Here is a 14,019-nt window from a genome sequence, read left to right as displayed (position 1 = left end):
CCGTCCGGTGGGTCCCCGCTGTTAGGTGGAGGAATAGTTATTTTGCACGTAATAAGGAGGCACTTCCTTGCTGCGGCTGTGGACCCAGCTGTCAGCCTCTCCACGTACAGTCCACGTCCGATGGAAGCCGTTCCTTGGCCACGTTGACCATGCCGCACCGAGAGCACTAGGGCGGTGGACGACGGCGAGGCCTAGGAAGGGGACGACGCGGAGCCGGGGAAGACGCGGCAGTGGATGCCCACGCGTAGAGGAGTATGAGGGTTCACTAGTTCGCTGCGGTGTGAGGCTGCCGTCGCTGCAGAATAACAGGGGATGTGGGTGAGTAGAGGGATGGCCTGGCCAGCGGTGGGAGTAGTAGGGGGCGGTGAGGCCTCCGCCGCATCGCAGCCGGCCACGGGAGGCAGGAGCACGAGGCACGACCGGTGCTGGTTTGGGCGGCTGGAGCAAGAAGACCAGAGGTTGAAGAAGCACTACGGCCGTTGGATGGACACCGTACGGTCAGTGGAGCTAGAAATCGTGCATATTGACTAAGTTGACAAAGCCCTCAGTCCCCGTCAACTTAGTAGGCCCACAAGTCAGTCTTCCACTATACTAGGTCCCAGCTAACAGGGGGAGTATTCATTTTTTGTGCGTAATAAGGAGGCACTTCCTTACGTGCGAAGATATAGCTGGTGGGTCCGAGCTGTCAGCGGCGGTAACATTTTTTTCGCAAAATACAGATGCCCTTTCGGTGGGTCCCTGATGTCAGGTGGAGGAATCATTATTTTGCGCGTAATAAGGAGGCATTTCCTTGCGTGCGGCCATGGACCCAGCTGTCGGCCTCTCCATGTACAGTCCACTTCAGATGCATGTCGGTCGTTGACCATGTTGACCAGGCTGCGCTGAGAGCACCAGGGCGATGGACGACAAGGAGGCCTAGGAAGGGAACGACACGGAGGCAGGGAAGACTCGGCAGCTGTTTCCCACGCGGAGGGGAGTATGACTGTACGAGGGTTTACTGGTTCGTCTGCCGTCGCCGGAGAATAACAACAAGTGTGGGTGAGTAGAGGGATGGCTAGGCCAGCGATGGGAGTACGATGGGGCGGTGAGGCCTGCGCGGCGGCAGAGCCGGCCGCGGGGAGGAGGGAGCATGCAGTCCCACCGACGCTTGTTTGAGCGGCTGGAGCAGGAAGAGCAGAGATCGAAGAAGCACGACGGCCGTTGGATGGCCATCCAACAGTCACTGCTTGTCCGTCAACCTTTTTTTAGGAAAGCCTCAAATCTTTGGAAAACAGCATACAGCCCATCTGCCATTATTTCTAATAATTTACAGCCCATTTGCTAATTATTAAGGTTTTTTGGAGCCCATATTGTTTTTGTTAGCATTACAGCCCATATTGTGGCCATGGTTAAAAAATTATACGAAATTTTGCATATTTCGGTGCGGTCCAAACTGTTTTTAATCCCGAAATTTCGACTCACATTCAAACTGATTTTAAAAATAAATGTATATCAATATAAAATCCAACAAATTCTCCACGCATAAAAATTAATGTAATTTAAAATCTCGAAATGAAAAAAAATATTTGAAACTAATTGCCGGTTTGATGTGTTTTAAAAATGTATAGCCCATTTCTCATTACTGATGGGCCATTTTCTCTGCCAGCCGAATGAAAGCTCTCCTCGTCTTGAAAGATTTGCAGCCCACCAGGCCTGACAAAGCGACTTACTTGGCAAATCACAAAAAAACTGGGCTGTGGCCATGGACCCAGCTGCCAGCCTCTCCACATACAGTACTCTTCCGATGGAATGTCGTTGACCACGTTGACCACGCCGCGCCGAGAGCACCAAGGCGGTGGACGACGGCGAGGCCTAGGAAGGGGATGACGCGGAGCCGGGGAAGACACGGCAGTGGATGCCCACGTGGAGAGGAGTACGAGGGTTCACTGGTTCGGCTGCGGTGTGAGGCTGCCGTCGCCGCAGCGGTGGGAGTAGTAGGGGGCGATAAGGCCTCAATGGTAGCACAGCCGGCCACTGGAGGCAGGAGCAGGCGGTCTCCCCGGCGCTGGTTTGGGCGGCTGGTGCTAAAAGAGCAGCGACTGAAGAAGCAGCAGGACCGTTCGATTCAAATCCAATGTTTACTGCTGCTAGAATCATTTGTTGACTAAGTTGACAAGCCCTGCGTACGCGTCAACTTAGTAGGCCCATAGGTCAACCTCCCAACCGGTGCGCCCCAGATGTCAGTGGGAGGAATCAACTTTTTTCGCGTAATAAGGAGGCAGTTGATTGCGTGCAGCCAGGCCAGCGGAGGGAGTAGGGTGGGCCGGGGAAGCCTGCACGGCATCACAACGGGCCACAAGAGGAGGGAGCAGGCAGTCCCGCCGGCGTTAGTTTAGGTAGCTGGAGCAGGAAGATCAGAGATTGAAGAAGCACGTCGGCCGTTGGATGGACATCCAACAGTCGCTGCTGCTAGAATCGTGTGTTCACTGACAAAGCCTTACGTACACAAGTCAGCCTCGAAATCTGTGGCGTGTACAGCCCATTTGCTATTATTTTTATAATTTTTACTCATTTTCTAATTCATATGGAATTTATTGCAGCCCGTTTTCCATTTTTAGAATTGCTGACCATTTTCTGGTCAGTACCAGGGTCAAAAAATTAACTAAATATGTGGGAAATTTTGAAAATTCACAAATTTTTGCTGGGGGACGAAATATTCTTAATCTAAAAATTAATAGCCATACTAAAACAAATTTAAAAATAAATTAGTACTATGTCATGTTAAATCCAATGAAATACGTATAAGATATAAGTGAAGAACAAAAACAAAAAAGAAACTTATATCCCATTTGCTATAATTTTTTTGGAATTTTCAACCCCTTTTGATATTACTTTTAACAAACATTAACCATACTCTTAAGCCAGGGCGGAATGCATCCCTCCTCGTCTTGAAAGATTTGCAGCCCAGTAATTCAGAGAAAACAAATAGGCCTAGCTTGGGTATTCTTCAAAAAGAAATACTGGGCTACCTATTTTCCCAAAGAACTAGTGCATTAGCATTTAGCTTTATTTATTTACTTATTTATGTTTAGGGGACCATGAGCATGTACCTGGGCCGGATTCATGTGAGAGCCTCCCTTCCAGTTAATTATTGGCTTCACTATTGGGCCTTCATCAGTGGGCTGCATGTTATCAACAAGTGGTGTTCCGTACGAAAAATAGTATGCGCTACGTACGGTACGGGGCACTAAAGGATCGAACCGTGCAATGACTTCCAAAACATTGTGTTTGTAATTCTAACAACACATTTATTCAACCAACAGACGAAATATACAACTGATTGTATATTGAAAACAGCAGCAGCAACAACCAGGGTTGGGGGTGGAACAGAAGCAGTAAGCAGGCCAGAAGAGTGAAGACGCAGCTCTCTCTTCCAAACCAAACATCAGCCATCATTACAAAAGGGCTACCAAAAAAGAACAACTGTATTCATCAAACTAAATAAAGATCCTACTACACCAAGTGTACGCATCTAACTAACTGGCTCAGTTAGACGTTACTATTTATTAAGCTGTGGAGATTGGCTGACGGCTTGAACCAGATGGGTGCCTGACAGGGGAAACTCCAGCCAGTAGGTCAAAGTCTGATACTTGCGACCCTCTCTCCTACTTTGGGCTGCAGAGCATGGTGGCACATATCAGGGTATGGTGCATGCAGAACGCATGGTACATTGTGTACACACAGTTTAGCCTGATGAACGAAACCGCGCTGCCATCATGATCCTTGTCGTCGGTTATCTCCTAGTTAATCGGATAATTCAGTCCGAAAAACAGAGAGCGTGTACCAAGGCTACTTACCAGCCTCCAGTCAAAAATTCCTGAAGGCCCAGAGAAGCTGGGATCCTGCTCAAAGACCTTGCAGTGACTGCGATTGTATTCCGCGAAACAACATGTCCACGTGCGAGCGATCATCAATCTTTCGCCGTCATCTGATCGAGCCAGGAACCACCTGCAACTGCCATGCCGCTTTTCTTTGAAAGGTTCTGGGATTAGGAAGGGTAGGGACACTAGGCGGCCTACAACATCATTTCAAGTTGGAGTCAAATAAAAAAGGGCTCTTGATTTAGTCAATCTTAAGAACAACATGTTATGAGCATGAATATTTTTTCAGCAAATGTTGACAGTAATATAAGCACGCCATCATGATATCATAGGAAAGTAACATACTGCTATAATAGCCATTTGTAGCGATGACTGGAGTAGGCCAGCAATACGTCCAGCCATAGAAGGAGTCGACAGCGTAAATGAAGCCCTTGTGTTCAATGGCATCAGAGAACCATGGAGGATGTATGATCCTGCGATGGACGTGCAGATTTATCCACTTACCGCAGTGACCTGTCAGATAGGCGAGACCGCGGTTGAAGAACGCAATTAGCCTGAAGTCTTTATAATTCGCAGATCTTGTGGGCACTTGGCAGATTACAACTTTGAGCAAATCAAACTTGGTATCATGTTGGCTACTGTAAGATTCTGAGTATTTTGGGCCGCGGTGCCAAAGCAGTGCAGTGTTAATCGAAGGAAGGGGGATCAATCACCGGGTGTAGACCTCCACGAGCATCCAGCTGCCGCGAACGTCGACGAGCACCATCCAAGACGTGTTCATGCCGACCCAGTACATACCGTTAATGTAGTTGAGGCTGACGGGGATCGGATCGCAGTCAAGGGGGTTGATGCTTGCCACCCTATGCTGCGTGACGCGCCGTTTCTGAAGATCAGGCGGCATTAGCAAGCAAGGAGCTGGCTTAAAAAGCTCTATCCTGAGGGCTTTGAGTAAACGGTATAGCCCCGACGAGCACGCGGCGAGCGGCATGGTACTGAGATTGTCCACACACGAAACAATGAGCTTGATTACCTCTATGGGGAGTGAATTCCAGCCACTCTTTCGGCGGACGCTTCTCGGTTCTGCCATTGTTAGTGCTTGGGTTTCGGACGAGGGGGGGAGGCGCCTTAGCTGGGATGGAAGATTGGACGAGATTATGTGCGGACAAAGATGGAGAAGTGAATATGTGCTGCAGGAAGTGGACAGGTGATGATGACTACAGTGTCGTGGTTTAAGACTGACAGTAGAATAGGGGGGGTAGGAATGTAGGGGCAAGATCCTAGCTATGTAGGAGTTGTACACACGAGTTTTATGAGTTCAGGCCCTTCTCGGAGGAAGTAACAGCCCTACGTCTCAGAGCCCGGAGGCGGTCGACTGAATATATGCATGTGAATTACAGAAAGTGCGAACCCCTGTCCCAGAGGAGGGGGTGGCTTATATAGAGTACGCCAGGACCCCAGCTCCCCTCTGTTACACAAGGTTCAATGCTCATAAAGGAGGGGCGTTACTGGTAACGTCCACAGTAAAGTGTTGTAAATGCCCATAAAGCTATAGTTTAAGTCCTGACCGTTGTAGAGTGGAGGGTTTATCATCTTCTGGTGGTCGAGTGTCTTCAAGGTGGTCGAGTGAGCACATCTTCACGGTCGAGTGGATGATGGTTTCTCTTCGACTGCTTCTAATTCTTTGTAGAGATGTCCTTAGGGAGGGTATGTTGGACAGATCCATGACCCTACCCTAAGTACATAGCTTCATCATTAGCCCCCGAATGGATCAGGGTTTGAGTGAGGAAGGAGTTGGGAACACTTCCGACCCATTCTTTGTGCTATGAGTATATCTTGTTCTGGAACAATGAGTTGAGGTGACGACGTCGACTCCTTTCTCAGTCGCCTTGGTCCATTCTTGGTTTTTGTCAAGTGAATTTTCATGGTAGAATTCTGAATGATGATGTAGAGGATGTTTGTCTTCAGTCTGACAGGTTGCTCTGCTCTCCGCGGATTTCACGGGATTCAAATTTTGGGAAGTGTGCCAGACGGACGGAATCGAGGTTATTGGGACGGATTAGGCAAGTCTCCTCGATCCCCACGCCACCTTTTTTGCCACGTACTGCGCGCGTGACTATTGCGGGATTTGTTTAGATCGTCTGGGTCCACCAGTCAGTCACTTAGGGGGCGACCTTATAAAAGGCCCCGGACCAGGCCTCTGCCTCGTGCGCTCCCATTCTCTCTTCTTCTTCTCCCGATCTCTCCACCACGCTCGCTTTCGCCCTCGACGCCGGACTCTCGTTCGAGATCGCCCCGTCGCCATGGGGAAAGAGAAGACGGTGGCGCTGGAGCGCGCAAGGAAGGCGACCGCGAAGGCGAAGGGCAAGCGGACCAGCCGGGGCGGATCCTCGTCGAGATCCGGCCTGCCGCCGGGCTAGATCCAGGGCGACTGGATCCGCTTGACAATCACCCAGGACGACCTCGACGACCTAGTGGAGGGGGGACTGATCCCCTACAAGTCGGCATGGCTCCCGAGGAACGAAACCGAGCCGCAACCAAGGGAGGGTGAGTGTGTTCTCCTCGCCACCCACGTAGATCACGGATTCTCACTGCCTCCCCATCCTTTCTTCTGGGTTTTTTTGAATTTCTTTGGGGCTCAACTTCACCATTTCACTCCAAACACCATAGTCTATCTGGCTGCTTTCGTGTCGATGTGTGAAAATTTCTTGGGCTGTTGACCGCACTGGGGTCTTTTCAAACACATCTTCACCTGCCGCTCCCAGTCGGTCAAAAAGGCCAATCCGAGTGACGAGAGGACACAAGTGATCCAGATGTGCGGGGGTTTGGGGATCCAGATGAGGAGCAAGAGTACCTTCCCAGCCATGATCCTTCCCGACTTGGTCCGGGGTTGCCAGTCGACTTGGTTCTACTGCAAGGATCAGCCGACCCTGGGTCAGTCGACTGGACTTCATCCCTTTTCCTTGGCTCGAGTGGAGAAGCCCGCCCCCCTGAAGGTAGTTCCAGAAGAGAAGGCGCAGGTCAAGGTGCTGGTCGAGCGGGTCATCCAACTCGTCCGCGACGAGGTGACCGGAATGGACCTGCTGGAGGTCTTTCTCGGTCGGCGCATCCAACCGCTTCAGGCGCGTGATCATCCGATGTGGATGTACTCTGGGCTCGAAGATTCCACTCGGATCCACCCAGAGGATGTCAGCGAGGATACCTTGGAGAAGTGGTTGATGGGGATCACCAGCAACAAAGACAACCCTCGGGGGTCTAGGAGGGTGATTCCATTCGACAACTCGCACCAGCCGGAGCAGGTATAATTCTATTTTATCAAGTATCTTTCCGATTCACCGTGTGACATCTTGTTTATGGTCGACTGAATTTCCTTTGATCGTTGTCCTTTCAGGCCCTCATCGACATGTACTCAATGCCCAACGGAGTGCAAGAACAAGACGTCGAGGAAGAAGCGAGCAGGGGCGAGAGCGGCGAGGGGCACTCGGATGCCGAGGAAGATGAGGAGAGCGACAAATCGACTGATGACGAAGAAGTCGACTCGCCTCCTCACAGGGAGAGGAGATCCAAACACACTCACGACCCACCGAGTGCTCCGGACTTGGTGGCCGCGCCGATTGGACAGTCTTCGAAGCGTCCCAGGACATCTTCCCCAACGCCGACTGAGAAGGCTCCAAAGCAGTCCAAAGTTGTGCCGCCTCCAGCGCCGAAAGCACCGAAAGCCACCTCCTGCAAACTGCCAAAAGCTTTGCCCAGGATCAAAGTGACCGTCCCTACTATCTCCGGGTAATCATCTGACTTGTCCTTTTCGTCGACTCGATTAACCGGATGTAATTGATTGAATGCGGGTATTTGCAGTGCTGCTACGTCAGGAACCTCTTCTCTCCAGTACCGGGACGAGGAGATGGAAGATGCGGTAACCTCCAACCCAGGTATAAACTCTTGCAATTTTATTCTTGATTCTTTGGTCGATTGTGTTCTAGTGGTTCACTTGGGGTCGAATGATCTGCCTTGCAGATCCACCCAACGTCATCGATCTTCCAGATGACGATGAAGATGTGGCTCTTAAGCCCAGGAAGAGCAAGAAGGTAGCAGCTGGTAGGATGTCTCGGCAAGAACCAACTACGACACCTCCCGTCCGTCAGCCTGAAGACGCGGGCAGGGCCTCTGTGACCTTCGATGCACCCTTGTCGAGTGAGCACTCCACACCGCCGACTGCGTCTGTGATTCCTTCAGTCGTCCAACTCCACGCCATGGAGCTCCAAGCCGCCGCACCTGGGTCGTCTGCTCACTTTTTCACCAGCTATCCCGTCCCAGACAACCAGTCGGAAGCGGCTGCGGAAGCCATCCGACAGGCTGATATGATGATGGAGTGGGTGAAGATGGTGCATGAGAACAGCGAGGCTGCCTACGATGCCAGTGCTGCTCTTCGGGCCAATGTCCAGGTGAGTAGACTTTCCATCTGTTTTTGCTCTATGAGGAAATGTTACTCGAAAAATCTTCTTCTACACAATCTCCTGTTGTTTGCGTCGAATTAGAGCACCCGCTGGGTGTTTTGTTGTTTTTGGTAGTTTCGCTCTTCCACTCGGTCTGGGCGAGTGGGATCTAAATCGGTGGGGGCACGCTAAGTGCACCCACTGGGTGTAGTCCCCGAGACCATGGTCGAGTGCTGGCAGTCGACTGGGGTATGAGTTCTACTTTCCTTTCTTTTTCACTCCTTACACTCGACTCAGGCGGACCGGTCGAGTAGGATCCGAACCGGTGGGGGCACGCCAAGTGCACCCACTGGGTGTAGTCCCCGAGACCGCAGTCAACTGCTGGCAGTCGGCTGTGGTCTGAACAGCTTTTTTTTACTTGGTCCAGGCGGACCGGACGAGTTGAGTCTTAGTCAGCGGGGGCATGCCAAGTGCACCCGCTGGGTGTAGCCCCTGAGACCGCAGTCAATTGTGTGCAGTCGGCTGGGGTCTAAGCGAACTTCTTTAGGTTTTATTCACTCGGAAGTAAACAACCTTTGATCTTATCGACTGATCCATCTTTTGCCTTGTGCAGAAGTCTTGTACTCTTATTTCTAAGTTTGCTGAACTTGAGGTGAAGCAGAGGCAACTCAACCTCGACTTGGAATTGGCCCAGCAGAATCCGAAGAAAGCTCAAGGCGAAGCCGCTGGTATGGAAGGTAACTGACTGTCGACTAACTTTCAATATATTTCTTTGATCTCTTCTTTGATTCGATTATTTCTTTTGCAGAGAAAATGAAGTTGGCTCTGGAGAAGAAGGACTCGGACCTCGCCACCGCGCAAAAAGCAGCCCAAGATAAAACTGCTCTCGCAGACCAGAAGCTTGCTTCAATCGGAACGCTGGAAGGGGAGGTGAACAAACTGAAATCTTGTCTTAATGAAGCTAACCGCGAAGTGACCAGTCTGAAGAAGGACAAGGTTGTCCTGAATGAAAAGTTGGAGTCTGTGATCCGCAAGAGGAATGACACGGAAGCTTATCTAAGGACTCTTGCCAAGAAGCTCTATCTCACGCTGGAAGGTATTTCTTCTAAACTGACTGTGTTGATGCTTGCGATCGGATCTTGTTCGGTCGATTCACTAATTTTTGGCTGCAGAATTCTGCCAAGACTTCGACGAGGAAACTGGAAGGGTCGAGACGGGTCTGGACCCTATCGCTTCTCAAGTCTGCGACGAAACTGCAATGAACATGCTCCGACTGGAGTCCCGTATCGCCAGCGCCACAAGCTACCTCGTGCGCCTGAAGGAGGTAGTCTCCCGAATCGACTCATCGCTTTGGCCGAGGGCGACGCTCCAAAATGACCTGGAATCCCTGATGACTCAACTGAACGAGATCCCTGACCGAGTGCAAGAATGGAAGAAATCCTCCGCCCGGTGTGGTGCTGACGTGGCGCTGTCCTTGGTGCGAGTCCATTGCAAGGAGGCTCGTGAAGACAAGCTGCCTGCGGTCAAAGTCGCTAACACCAAAAAGCATGACTTCCAGTCCTTCATGGAGACTTTCATTGCTGCCGCCACTCGGATCGCTGATGGGATCGATCTGGACTCATTCGTGGAGCCTGCCAGCCCTCCTCCGGCCGAGTGAACAAACTTATGAAACTTGAATCTGCTTTAAATTTTCCTCGGCATGTCGAGTGATTGCTGTAACCGTTGAACTCCTTCAGGCTTGGTGCCCGAGTACTTTTGATTTGCTGCTTGGAACTTTTAGGATTTATCTGAATTTGGTTTATCTCCGAATGTGCTTGTGTTTGCCTTCGAATGGACTTTGCTCACTGCTCGGAACGCTTCGTCGTCCTTGTGGATAGGAATGGAGCGGACGTTGTACTTGTGCCGTAGCTCCGAAGGAGAAAGTTGCAGTCGACCCGCACCTCGTCGTCCTTGCGGATAGGGATGGAGCGTACGTTGTACTTGTGCCGTAGCTCCGAAGGAGAAGGTTGTAGTCGACCTGCACCTCGTCGTCCTTGCGGAAAGGGGTGGAGCGTACGTTTTACTTGTGCCGTAGCTCCGAAGGAGAAGGTTGCAGTCGACATGCACCTCGTCGCCCCTGCGGATAGGGATGGAGCGTACGTTGTACTTGTGTCGTAGATCCTAAGGAGAAGGTTGCAGTCGACCTGCACCTCGTTGTGGTATGTTTCGGACTTAGGCGAGTACTTGACTGCAGCTAAGACCCCCGAGTGGGAGGACTGCCCTCCACTCGGTAAGATTTTTCCAAACTTAGGCGAGTACTGGACTGCAGCTAAGTCTCCTAGTGGGAGAACTTGGGCGAGTACTAGACTGCAGCTAAGCCCCCGAGTGGGAGGATTGCTCTCCACTCGGTAGGATTTTTTCAAACTTAGGCGAGTACTGGACTGCAGCTCAGCCTCCTAGTGAGAGAACTTAGGCGAGTATTGGACTACAGCTAAGCCCCCGAGTGGGAGGATTGTTCTCCACTCGGTAGGATTTTTTCAAACTTAGGCGAGTACTGGACTGCAGCTAAGTCTCCTAGTGGGAGAACTTGGGCGAGTACTGGACTGTAGCTAAGCCCCCGAGTGGGAGGATTGCTCTCCACTCGGTAGGATTTTTTCAAACTTAGGCGAGTACTGGACTGCAGCTAAGTCTCCTAGTGAGAGAACTTAGGCGAGTACTGGACTGCAGCTAAGCCCCCGAGTGGGAGGATGTCTCTCCACTTGGTAGGATTTTTTCAAACTTAGGCGAGTACTAGACTGCAGCTAAGTCTCTTAGTGGGAGAACTTGGGCAAGTACTGGACTGCAGCTAAGCCCCCCGAGTGGGAGGATTGCTCTCCACTCGGTAGGATTTTTTCAAACTTAGGCGAGTAGTGGACTGCAGCTAAGTTTCCTAGTGAGAGAACTTAGGCGAGTACTGGACTGCAGCTAAGCCCCCGAGTGGGAGGATTGGTTTCCACTTGGTAGGATTTTTTCAAACTTAGGTGAGTACTGGACTGCAGCTAAGTCTCCTAGTGAGAGAACTTAGGCGAGTACTGGACTGCAGCTAAGCCCCCGATTGGGAGGATTGCTCTCCACTTGGTAGGATTTTTTCAAACTTAGGCGAGTACTGGACTGCAGCTAAGTCTCCTAGTGAGAGAACTTAGGCGAGTATTGGACTGCAGCTAAGCCCCCGAGTGGGAGGATTGCTCTCCACTCAGTAGGATTTTCTTTCGAACTTAGGCGAGTACTGGACTGCAGCTAAGCCTCCTAGTGGGAGAACTTAGGCGAGTACTGGACTGCAGCTAAGCCCCCCGAGTGGGAGGATTGCTCTCCACTCGGTAGGATTTTTTCAAACTTAGGCGAGTACTGGACTGCAGCTAAGTCTCCTAGTGAGAGAACTTAGGCGAGTACTGGACTGCAGCTAAGCCCCCGAGTGGGAGGATTGCTTTCCACTTGGTAGGATTTTTTCAAACTTAGGCGAGTACTGGACTGCAGCTAAGTCTCCTAGTGAGAGAACTTAGGCGAGTACTAGACTGCAGCTAAGCCCCTGAGTGGGAGGATTGCTCTCCACTCGGTAGGATTTTGTTTCAAACTTAGGCGAGTACTGGACTGCAGCTAAGCCCCCGAGTGGGAGGATTGCTCTCCACTCGGTAGGATTTTCTTTCGGACTTAGGCGAAACGGATTCGCGACTAAGCCCACCCACTGGGGGATTTCAGAAGTAAATAAGAACACAACAACCGAATGATAGGACCATAAGTTCTTGTCTTTGATAAAGAAATTACAAAGGTGTTCCTTATTACATTTTATTCAAACGAGTGCTTAAGTATAAAAGGGGCGGAGCAGCTCCATGTTCCAAGCCCGTGGCCGTCTTTCTGATGCTCAATACTGTAAACATGGTATGCTCCGTTGTGGAGAACTTTGGTGATGATGAAGGGGCCCTCCCAAGTCGGGGCAAGCTTGTGTGGTTTCTGTTGATCCACTCGAAGAACCAGGTCTCCTTCTTGAAAGGCTCGACCCTCACATTTCTGGCGTGGAATCGACGCAAGTCTTGCTGATAAATGGTCGACCGGATCAAGGCCATCTCTCTTTCCTCCTCTAAGAGATCGACTGAATCTTGCCGGGCCTGCTCTGCTTCCTCTTCGGAGAAGAGCTCGACTCGGGGTGCGTTGTGGAGCAGGTCACTTGGCAGAACAGCTTCGGCTCCATAGACTAAGAAGAAAGGAGTTCGTCCGGTCGACCGATTAGGAGTTGTCCTTAAACCCCACAGAACTGACGGAAGTTCATCAACCCAAGCGCCTGCTGCGTGTTTGAGATCACGCATCAGTCGGGATTTCAGTCCTTTGAGAATTAGGCCATTGGCTCTTTTTGCTTGTCTGTTCGACTGCGGGTGAACGACTGAAGCATAGTCGACTCGAGTTCCCTGAGAGGCGCAGAAATCTCTAAACTCATCGGAATCGAAGTTCGACCCGTTGTCTGTGATGATGTTGTGTGGGACTCCATATCTGAATGTCAATTCTCTGATAAAACTGACAGCGGTGCTAGCATCAAGGTTCTTGATAGGTTTAGCTTCAATCCATTTGGTAAACTTGTCGACTGCAACGAGCACATGAGTGAAGCCGCTCCTGCCGGTTCTCAGCGGTCCAACCATATCCAGTCCCCAAATAGCAAAGGGCCAGATGAGGGGGATGGTCTTCAGGGCTGACGTTGGCTTGTGAGACATGTCGGAGTAAAACTAGCAGCCTTCACATCTGTCGACTATATCTTTCGCCATTTCATTTGCTCGTGGCCAATAGAATCCAGCTCAGTATGCTTTAGCCACGATGGCCCGAGAGGACGCATGATGACCATAGGTCCCCGAGTGGATGTCATTGAGGATCATTCGACCTTCTTCTGGTGTTATGCATTTCTGACCGACTCCAGTCACGCTTTCCCTGAACAGTTGTCCTCTTATCACAGTAAAGGCCTTGGATCGACGGACGATCTATCGAGCCTCTTCTTCATCCTCTGGAAGTTCTTTCCTGAGGATGTACGCAATGTAGGGCACTGTCCAGTCAGGAGTAATGGCCAGAACCTCCATGATCAGGTCGACCACGGCTGGGACCTCGACTTCACCCGGATCTGTGGCGCTCTTAGGTTGCGGGGCCTCTTCAGTAAAAGGATCTTCCTGAACTGTCGGCGAGTGAATATGCTCCAAAAACACATTGATGGGAATGGCTTCTCTCTTAGAACCTATTTTTTCCAAGTCATCGGCTGCTTGATTTTTCAGTCCGGGTATGTTGTGGAGTTCTAACCCCTCAAACTTCTTCTCAAGCTTTCTCACCGCGTTGCAGTAACCAGTCATGGCTGGGCTTCTGACATCCCACTCCTTCATCACTTGATTAACTACCAAATTTGAGTCGCCATAGACCATGAGGCGACGGACGCCGAGTGAGATGGCCATGCGCAACCCATACAAGAGTGCTTCATATTCTGCTTCATTGTTGGAGGAATCAAAGTGAATCTGGAGGACATATCTAAGCCTGTCTCCTCGGGGGGATACCAGAACTACCCCAGCACCAGAACCATTCAGCATTTTGGATCAGTCAAAGAACATGGTCCAGTGCTCAGAATGAACTTGAGTCGGCAGTTGCTGTTCGATCCACTCGGCGAGGAAATCTGCTATTGCTTGGGACTTGATAGCTTTCTTTGCCTCAAACTTGATATCCAAGGGAAGGAGTTCAATCGCCCATTT

Source organism: Triticum urartu, chromosome 4 (assembly GCF_003073215.2).
Source record: "Triticum urartu cultivar G1812 chromosome 4, Tu2.1, whole genome shotgun sequence".
In the NCBI taxonomy this organism is placed as follows: Eukaryota; Viridiplantae; Streptophyta; class Magnoliopsida; order Poales; family Poaceae; genus Triticum; species Triticum urartu.
This window is presented reverse-complemented; position numbering follows the sequence as displayed.